Here is an 8,657-nt window from a genome sequence, read left to right as displayed (position 1 = left end):
TCTGTCATCCATAAAATGGAAATAATACTAATAAAACTTTTAAAACTTGTGAGTATTGGATAAGAAAATGCATGTAAAACACATACTAAATGTTCAATAAATTTAGGTAAAGTTGTTAACATTCCTCAAAATTAGTGTTCGTAGACTATAATTTGAAAGTGCCATCATAAGTAATCAGATAAAAACACAAAAACGCATAAACAAGTAATTGCTGAGGGTCTATAAAGTGCTACTGAAAACACGAAATTTATTGTTAGCCTTCCAGGTAGCATATGTCTGTGAAAAGGAAGGAGACTATTTACAATCTTGGCAATTTGAGCTTTCATTCAGTTAGGAAGGACCAGGCAGCTGCTGTGGCCATTGCTGGGATCTGCTGATGTCTCTGTAGATGTTTGCAGGCACACAGATGGTTCACAGGACAAAGGAAAAGCTGGTGCTCAAAGACAGATAAAGAAAAGGCAGAGAGAGAAGGGAGTGCTGACGGCTGCCGCTCCTCTTACCCCAATCAGTGGAAGGGAACACCTGTATCTCCATTAATTCAGTCCCCTTCCTTAGCTCATGGAGAGAAAAGACGTTCTTCTTAGAAGGTACTATTGTCAAAGAACGATAAATCATATTCTCTATCTTTAAAACAAAGTAGAGAATTATGTAGTAAAAACAAAAACTGATTTTCTTCTAAAATACAGGGTTAGGTAAAATCATAAAAGAAGACAGTACAGAGTAATACAGCAGGCTTCTTTTTTTTTTTTTTTTTTTTCGCAGCAGCACCAGAAACATGATACTTTATTGAATGCCACTGTAGAAAAGTGTGTGAGGATAAAGGACTGATACAGGATTCAGCTCCGGGGGCAGGGCGAGGAATGGAAGGTGGAGCTCGTTATGGTGGGAGGAATGGAAGGTGGGACACAGGTTATGGGCGGAGCTGCTGGCCTGAATGATGTCTCCTGATCTATCATGGGCTTGGTAGATCAATACTGGGATGATAATGAGCAGAATGGTCATGAGGATGCCCAAAATCAGGGCCCAGATGTTCAGGCACTTGGCGGTGGAGGCATAGGCCTGGGCCCCAGTCAGGTCGCCAACCATCTTCCTGTCCCTAGACTTCACGGAGTAGGCAAATGCTATGAAGCCCAGGCAGCAGGGGTTCATGAAGAGGGTGTTGAACAGGGACCAGACGACATGGTCGGGCACGGAGTTCTTGCTGCGGATGTGGATCACGGTGGACATCGGGGGAGCAGGGTTGTGGGGCGCCCCCAGCACAGCCACCTCCTGCTCCTCCTTGAGCAACTCATAGTTGGGAGGCTGGCAACTGTTGACGGGAGAGAAGACGGTTTGGACCGTGTGGTTCATGGTGTCCTGCGAAAGCCAGTGGTGGTCGGGTTAGTGGGATGATTCTCACAGCAGCAGGCTTCTTTTAGGTTGGTGGGTTAGAAAATTCCTAAGGAGAAATTAAACAACTAATCTTGCTGCTGTTCATATATTCGTATGACCATTACTTTTCCATACAGCAAAGTATTTTACATGCTACTGAAGAACTTTAATTACAAAAACATCACTTCAATGTAATTAATAATAATTTCTTCACATTTACACAATGGGAAAATGGAAGATTTTCTCTATGTTAATGTACAGTTGGCAGACAAATAGTTGTACTTGACTCTAATAGTCAAATAGACTTTTTGTCTTAAACAAAATGAAATACTATATTTTCTACAATGTACTTTGGCTACATGTTTCTCTATGATTAAGCTGTCTCTTCAATGTGTTAGTCACACAATTTATACCCGGATAAGGTTGTATGGCTCATCAAGAAATCTTTATGTGACACAGAGTTACGTAAGTAGGCTGCCTGGTATATTATTTCTTTTCTGAGGGTGATGATGAGCATTTGATTCATTTGTTCATGTCTCTCTAAGGATGATTTATCAATGTCAGTGACACTTAGAGATCTGAGAGCAATTAATGTTGCTTCAAGTAAATATGGCAGCCCTACTATAGGGATCCAGAGAAAATACTGCTTCTTATATGACTAAGTTCACTTAGTTTGTGACTGAAACACTAACAAGTCAACCTCACAAGCTTATTGTATTTTTTGTAAGCAAACTGGAGAAACTCTGTGGAGTACACAAAAAGTATTCCCTCAGTTCAAATGTTACATTTGTATAAATCAATTAGCAGAGCCAAGAAAAGTAATGTAAGCCTGAACTCTTGGTTTTTTTCCTTTTTGCTTGCATGCAATAGCCGTTTGGTGTTTTATTCTGACGTTAAAAGCATCTTAAATTAGAAACTACTGTTTTTGTGCAAATTAACGTATGTAATTTTAACTGTGGCATCTTTCTTAATTCATCAATATAATCAGATATTATGCCATCCTCTGATAGTTCTCCCTTGAATCAGGTCAGTCTCAAAACTTTGCTCTTGCAAAGTAGCTGCAGAAATGAAGCCAGCTCCTTCAGCAGGATCTCTTTGGCTGCGCAGCCTCACTGATGTGAGGGAAGGGAAAAACAGGCAGTCAAGAAGCCTCTCCTGGTGGGAGGGGCTCGTGAGTTGACAGGTACAACCGCACAATGTTAGAAATTGGAATTTGTTGAGATTACAGGTGAGGAGAGAGTGCTTATGTTGATTTTTTTTCTTGGAAGTTAGTGCTGCATGCAATCAATCACGGATGTATATGGTACTTATCCAATTGTCACTGAAAACAATGTGTTCTTATTGCATTCTTCTGGTCAGAAGGAGATTTTTCAGTGGGCACTTTTGCTAGGGCTGAAGAAATGTGAATAATGTCTTTCACTGTCCCAAAAATACTAATATATTTTGTTTCTTGGTCTTTTCTTATCTGTTATTCTCTTTCCTTTTTACCTTTTTGTTTTGTTTTAAAAACTCTCAAGGTATTTCTGGGTTGAGGAAAGTTGACTCCATGCAGAAATCAAAATATATCACTCTGAATTTCCAAGGCAATTGCATTTATCTGTAGGCAAATACCTAGAAGTCAGGTTTCTTTGACAATTAAAAAAATAATAATGGGTAAAAACATTCAAATAGCATAAAGGGCTTCTGTGGCACTGTGTTCTGTGTTGTTGCAGCATATTAATACAGAACTCTTCAGAGTCTTAATTCACTTCAGCAGCCCCTGTAAAAACTCATGCCAGAGAGTGGGAGAGAAGGTTGGCAGCCAGAGGACTAGAAGCCAAATGGTTCCTCACTGGCAGTGGCATCTGGATAGGAGGTTGGCCTGCCTCCGGGACTCTTGGCCAACAGCACTGTTGTCTATACAGACGGCTGTGTATCTGTTCAAGAGTCCAACAACTGTGTGTGTGTGTATTTTGGTAAGCTATTATTTCTGGGCCAAAGATTTCCATGGCATTTTTGCATCTGTTGGCACCAATTCTATATTTGGCTCCCTTCATTCCCACCCGCTGCTACTTTTTAGTTTTCTGATCAAAAACATTGCACATAAATGGAAATGTATTAAGAGGAGAAAAAATATTTTTAAAGATTTTTCTTAAACCCAACAAAGCATATATAGATATGACATTGACATTACTCCAGATGGGACATTTTCCTTTCCACAAGCTATGAATAATGTTGAAATTCTAATCTCAGTGCAAAAATTTTCTTGATCCTTTAGATAGAATCTAATTATAGAATTATCAGAAGTTACTTTAATCAGAAATTTAAGGAACCATTCGGAAATGCAAAGTCAAGCTACTCTTTCCAGGTTTCCAGAGGAGTAATCATTTTACAATTTTATAGAATATAGTTAATGTGATATGATACCAGGAGTTGCCAAACATCCAATCAACTGGCTTGTCAGAATCCTTCTTTACTGTACAAGGTTACAACCTCTTAGCCTTTTCAGGTTCTACTATCCCAAACTTACTTGTTTTGAGGATATTTCCACACTAATTCAATTCACCTAACATCTCTTGGTTGGCCCCTTTATGTAAAATGCTGGGGGATGCACAACTGAATAAGATGTCTGCCTTAAAGAGTTCTTTTTTAATGAAGAAAACTGAGAACATAGTTGTCAACAAGTAACAAGAACATCAGAAAAAAAGATATAAAAGTCAACAGAGGTCCAAAGTACAATGCAGCATATACTAGGAATGTGGAAATAAGGAAATGAACTCCATTTTTAGTGCATCTTAGGGAAAAGTTTTAGTTGAGATTAGTGTTTTAAAACTGGAAGGGTCCATGGGAATCATGTAATTCTGAATCTCTCCTCTACATTTTATTAATGAGGATAACTTATTTGGTCATGGTCTCACAGTGATTAATACTAGGACACAGGTCCAGTTCTCTCTCAATGCTACTCCTCTTGATTCTAGAGTTAAAACATACTTAAAATGAAATTTGCAGGAAAATCTTTTAAATGCCATGGCATAATTTCATGGAATAATAATAAACAGTAAACCACAACTAGGGAATGACTATGTGATGTAAATGAGAAATGGAATAGAGTTCCTGCAATCACAGACAGTTCTCTTTGGCTAGAGTGGCTAGAGCAGGACTCCTAGATAGATCACTCAAAATTGACTTATAGAGGGCCAGGAGGTCACACCTGTAATCCCAGCACTTTGGGAGGCCAAGGTGGATGGATCACCTAAGATCAGGAGTTTGAGACCAGCCTGACCAACATGGTGAAACCCCATCTCTACTAAAAATACAAAATCAACCGAGCGTGGTGGTGCATGCCTGTAATCCCAGCTACTTGGGAGGCTGAGGCAGGAGAATTGCTTCAACCCAGGAGGCGAAAGTTGCGGTGAATTGCACTTTTGCCATTGCACTCCAGCCTGGGTGACAGAGCAAGATAAAATAATCTTCTGCTCTAATTCAGCATATCAAGTGCCATGTCTATAGAAACAGAATATTCCTATTGTATTTCTCATTGACGGGTTAATAAATTAGATTTTTAGGCTTCTGCATCAACCTTGTGCACTTAATTAATAAGTGATTTAGATTCCTAAAAGATCTGTTCTTGATCAGGCTAACATTAGGCTTCTGTGTGTTTATGATGAGGGTCACAGTTTAACGCCTTGTTTCTCAAAGTCCTCAGGCCAGCAGCATCAGTATCACTAGGTAGCCTGTTGGAAATGCAGAATAGACCTACTAAATCAAGAATTTATAGTCTAACAAGATCCCAGACAAGTTGTATGTATTCATCCCGGGTATTTCTAAAATTTGAGAAACACTACTCTTGAGCAGGAACAAGCAAAATTTTTCTGGAGAAGACCGAATAGTAAATATTTTAGGTTTTGTAGAATATATGATCTTTGTTGCAACTACTTAACTCTGCTGTTTTAGTACAAAAGCAGCCACAGACAACATGGAAACCAATGAGCATGGCTATGTCCCAATACAACTATATATGGACACTGAAATTTGAATTTCATATAATATTTATATTGCAAAATATTTTTTTAACCACTTAAAAACCTTCCTTAACTTGCAAGTCCTTACAACAATAGAGGGCAAGCCAGATGATCCTACTGGTAATAGTTTGCCCATGCTTTGCTCTGGACCAGAGAAAATTCCATTAGGGTCAAGTCATCCTGTGAAGCCAGGCATTCCCTATTGACCTATCCCCAATTCCCATGTGCCAAGTCAGACTTTTCTTCTTTAAATTTTCAGAGATGGGCTCGGTGCAATGGCTCACACTTATAATTGCAACACTTTGGGAAACTGAGGCAGGAGGATTGCTTGAGCTCAGTTCAAGCCTGACCTGGTCAACACAGCGATGCCTCATCTCTACGAAAACTAGAAAAAAAAAAAAAAAGGTGTGGTGGTGCACACCTGTAGTCCCAGATACTTAAGAGGCTGAGCTGGGATGATCACCTGAGCCTGGGAGATCAAGTCTGCAGTGAGCCGTGATCATGCCAGCGCACTCCAGACTGAGTGACAGAGTAAGATCCTATCTCAAAATAAATAAATTTTCAGAGATAGAATAACCTTTTTTGTTTTTGTCAAATTTGATAAAGTATAATTCATTACTTTTAAATAATTAAACATTTAAATTAAGACATTATAGGACTACAGGAATTTTGGAATATAGATACAGAACTTGATAGAGAATGAGCTGATTCTCTGGGAACTGTAACATAATTTGGAATATCAATGTTCTAGTCAAACAAGCAGTTTCCACTTTGTTTCATGTGGTTACCTGGGTTCTCTGACCACAAGCAGCAATGAAGAAGTGATAGACCAACGAACCCTACTACAACCGTAGACTCATGTGGACCAAGGATGGGCAAAGTTTAGGTAACAAAGTGCAGAAAGAAGCAGGCATAGACTACCTATTACCTAATTTTTAATCCATGTTTATACGTCCCAAATGGCAGGAATATTTGGTCTCTTAACTCCCTGCCACCATTTGTGCAGCAGGAGATCCACTTGGAAGCAGACCACAATCACCAGTCAGCCCTGCCACCACCTAGTTCATCTGTCAGCCGCAGAAATGTTTTGGCCACCACCACTGGGTTTATTTTTTCCAGTGAGATAAGGCAACTGACCCTGCAATTCTAATGAGTGGTATAAAGTAAACTGATGGATTCTGAATATCATTCTTATTGTCTAGATTATTACATCTTTTTCTCCTCAACTGGATTAACTAACAACAAAAAAAGTCTTTCAATCATGATACGTTAAGTAACAAGTTTAGATAACTATAAGGCTCCCATATGTGATGTAAGTTTCTAGACATCCATTTCACATTAATAGTTCTGTCATCTAAAGGAATATTTACTCTTTTTATTGTCATGACACAAATTTCTAATTTTATGTATTTATCCCCGGTTCTAAAGTTTGAAGATACACACATAATCATCTGAAGAACTTTTCTTTTCTTTCCTTTTTTTTTTTGAGACAGTCTCGCTCTGTAGCACAGGGTAGAATGCAATGGCGTGATCTCAGCTCACTGCAACCTCCACCTCCTGGGTTCAAGCAATTCTCCTGCCTCAGTTTCTCAAGGTAGCTGGGATTACAAGTGTGCCACCACGTCCGGCTAATTTTTGTATTTTTAGTAAAGGGGTTTCGCTGTGATGGACAGGCTGTTCTTGAACTCCTGGCCTCATGTGATCTTCTTGCCTCATCCTCCCAAAGTGCTGGGATTATAGGCATGAGCCACTGCACCTGGCCCAGGAACTTTTTAAACATGCCCATGAGCAAGGGGCTCCCCAAAAGGAATAGAATCAGAATACCTAGTGGTGAGTCCTGGCATCTCTATTTTAGAAAAAAGTTTACCTCGCTTGACCAGTTGCAACTTTTGTGCCTCTAAGAAGTATCTGAATAGCTTAGAGTAGCACCTTGGGATATCTACTACCCTGGGATATTACTAATCTTAGTTTTTACTCAGGAATAAGTGAGTATAATCTTGTTTTGCTTTTTAATTTTCATTGTTATTTTGGAGTCTGTGGAGAAAAAAATTTTAATTGGTGTTAAAGCAATTCATCATATGAAACAGAATATGAGAATAATTTGACTATTCAAATTTCAAACTGTTGTGTTAATAGTAATTAAATTGTTAATCATTGAGCCATGTCTATGCCAGGCACTGTGCTAGGGTGCTTTACATACATTATCTCATTTAACCTTCACAGTAACCGCACAAATACAAGTTGGAAATGCTCTCACTTTACACTGGAAAAACGGAAAGATCAGACAGATTAAGTAACTTATCCAAACTCACAGCTAGTTAGCAAGACCACAATTTGAATCTAGGTCTTTAGGATTCCAAAATCCACAATTTTAATCTCTCCATATATAATTCAAGAATCCAAAAGAACCACAGTTAAGGCAAATAACTTATTTGACTATGACCTAAAAAATAATAATAAATTTAAAAATAAAATAAAATAAATTGGGTTCCTTTCATTACTGACACTTTGCTTGCCTGTGCACACAACTCGACTCTTGGTTAATCACCAGTTAGCTCAAACAGGTTAATCACCTCTTGACCAATCTGTTTGAAACTGGTCAATTCAGTAGAAACAATCAAGCTGGCAGCAGTTTTGAATAGCTGCCTCAGGAAAATGGTTCCTTCAATTCTGGATTGAGACATGGGGTTGGGATAACTCACACTGCCAATGTTTCCAGGGAAAATATCCAATGCAAGGAAGGGGGAAAAAAACAATTAAAACTAAAAAACAAGGGAACATCACATATCTATATGTTTGTGACTATGTATTTTTAGCATAAATATTCCTCAATAGTTATTGTACATACATGTAAATGGGTATAATGAATATATGTGTGTATGTATGTATGTGGATATGTATACACACACACACACACATACACACAGAGAGAGAGATTGCCAGCAGGTGAGCATAAATTAAACCAAGTGTGAATCCTGTTATTTTTTAGTCTTTCTTCCACACCTGGTGAATTTAAACCCCTATAGGTCATCTTGTCAAAATACAATTTAGTTCTGAAATAAAATAACAGAACGGAAACAAACACAATCCATTAAAACTCACTGCCAATGTTGCCAGATAACTACAAAAAAATAGAGTGTCTCAGGCAGAAATATCAATAACTTTAATGCGTGCGATTTGTTAACAGGGAAGAAAACAAGCAAACTTGCTCTCCGCTGACTGTCACTAATATTTATTCGTCCAGTGACTGTTAATCAAACCAAGTTTACAGTCCCGTACAGCACC

At 38.5% G+C, this 8,657-nt stretch overlaps 1 pseudogene across 1 annotated transcript in view; it reads right to left on the bottom strand.

The window, feature by feature from the left end:
* Window positions 1-783: 783 nt before the first annotated feature.
* LOC105522263 overlaps window positions 784-8,657 on the bottom strand; it is a 12,845-nt pseudogene continuing 4,971 nt past the window's right edge. Inside the window, exon 2 of the transcript XR_001003416.1 lies at window positions 784-1,408. The product of XR_001003416.1 is annotated as an interferon-induced transmembrane protein 3 pseudogene (transcript). The remainder of the gene's footprint in view (window positions 1,409-8,657) is intronic.

Source organism: Colobus angolensis, unplaced genomic scaffold (assembly GCF_000951035.1).
Source record: "Colobus angolensis palliatus isolate OR3802 unplaced genomic scaffold, Cang.pa_1.0 Scaffold422, whole genome shotgun sequence".
Lineage (NCBI taxonomy): Eukaryota > Metazoa > Chordata > Mammalia > Primates > Cercopithecidae > Colobus > Colobus angolensis.
Note: the sequence above shows the minus strand (reverse complement) of the source record. Positions and strands in the feature narration are given on the sequence as shown.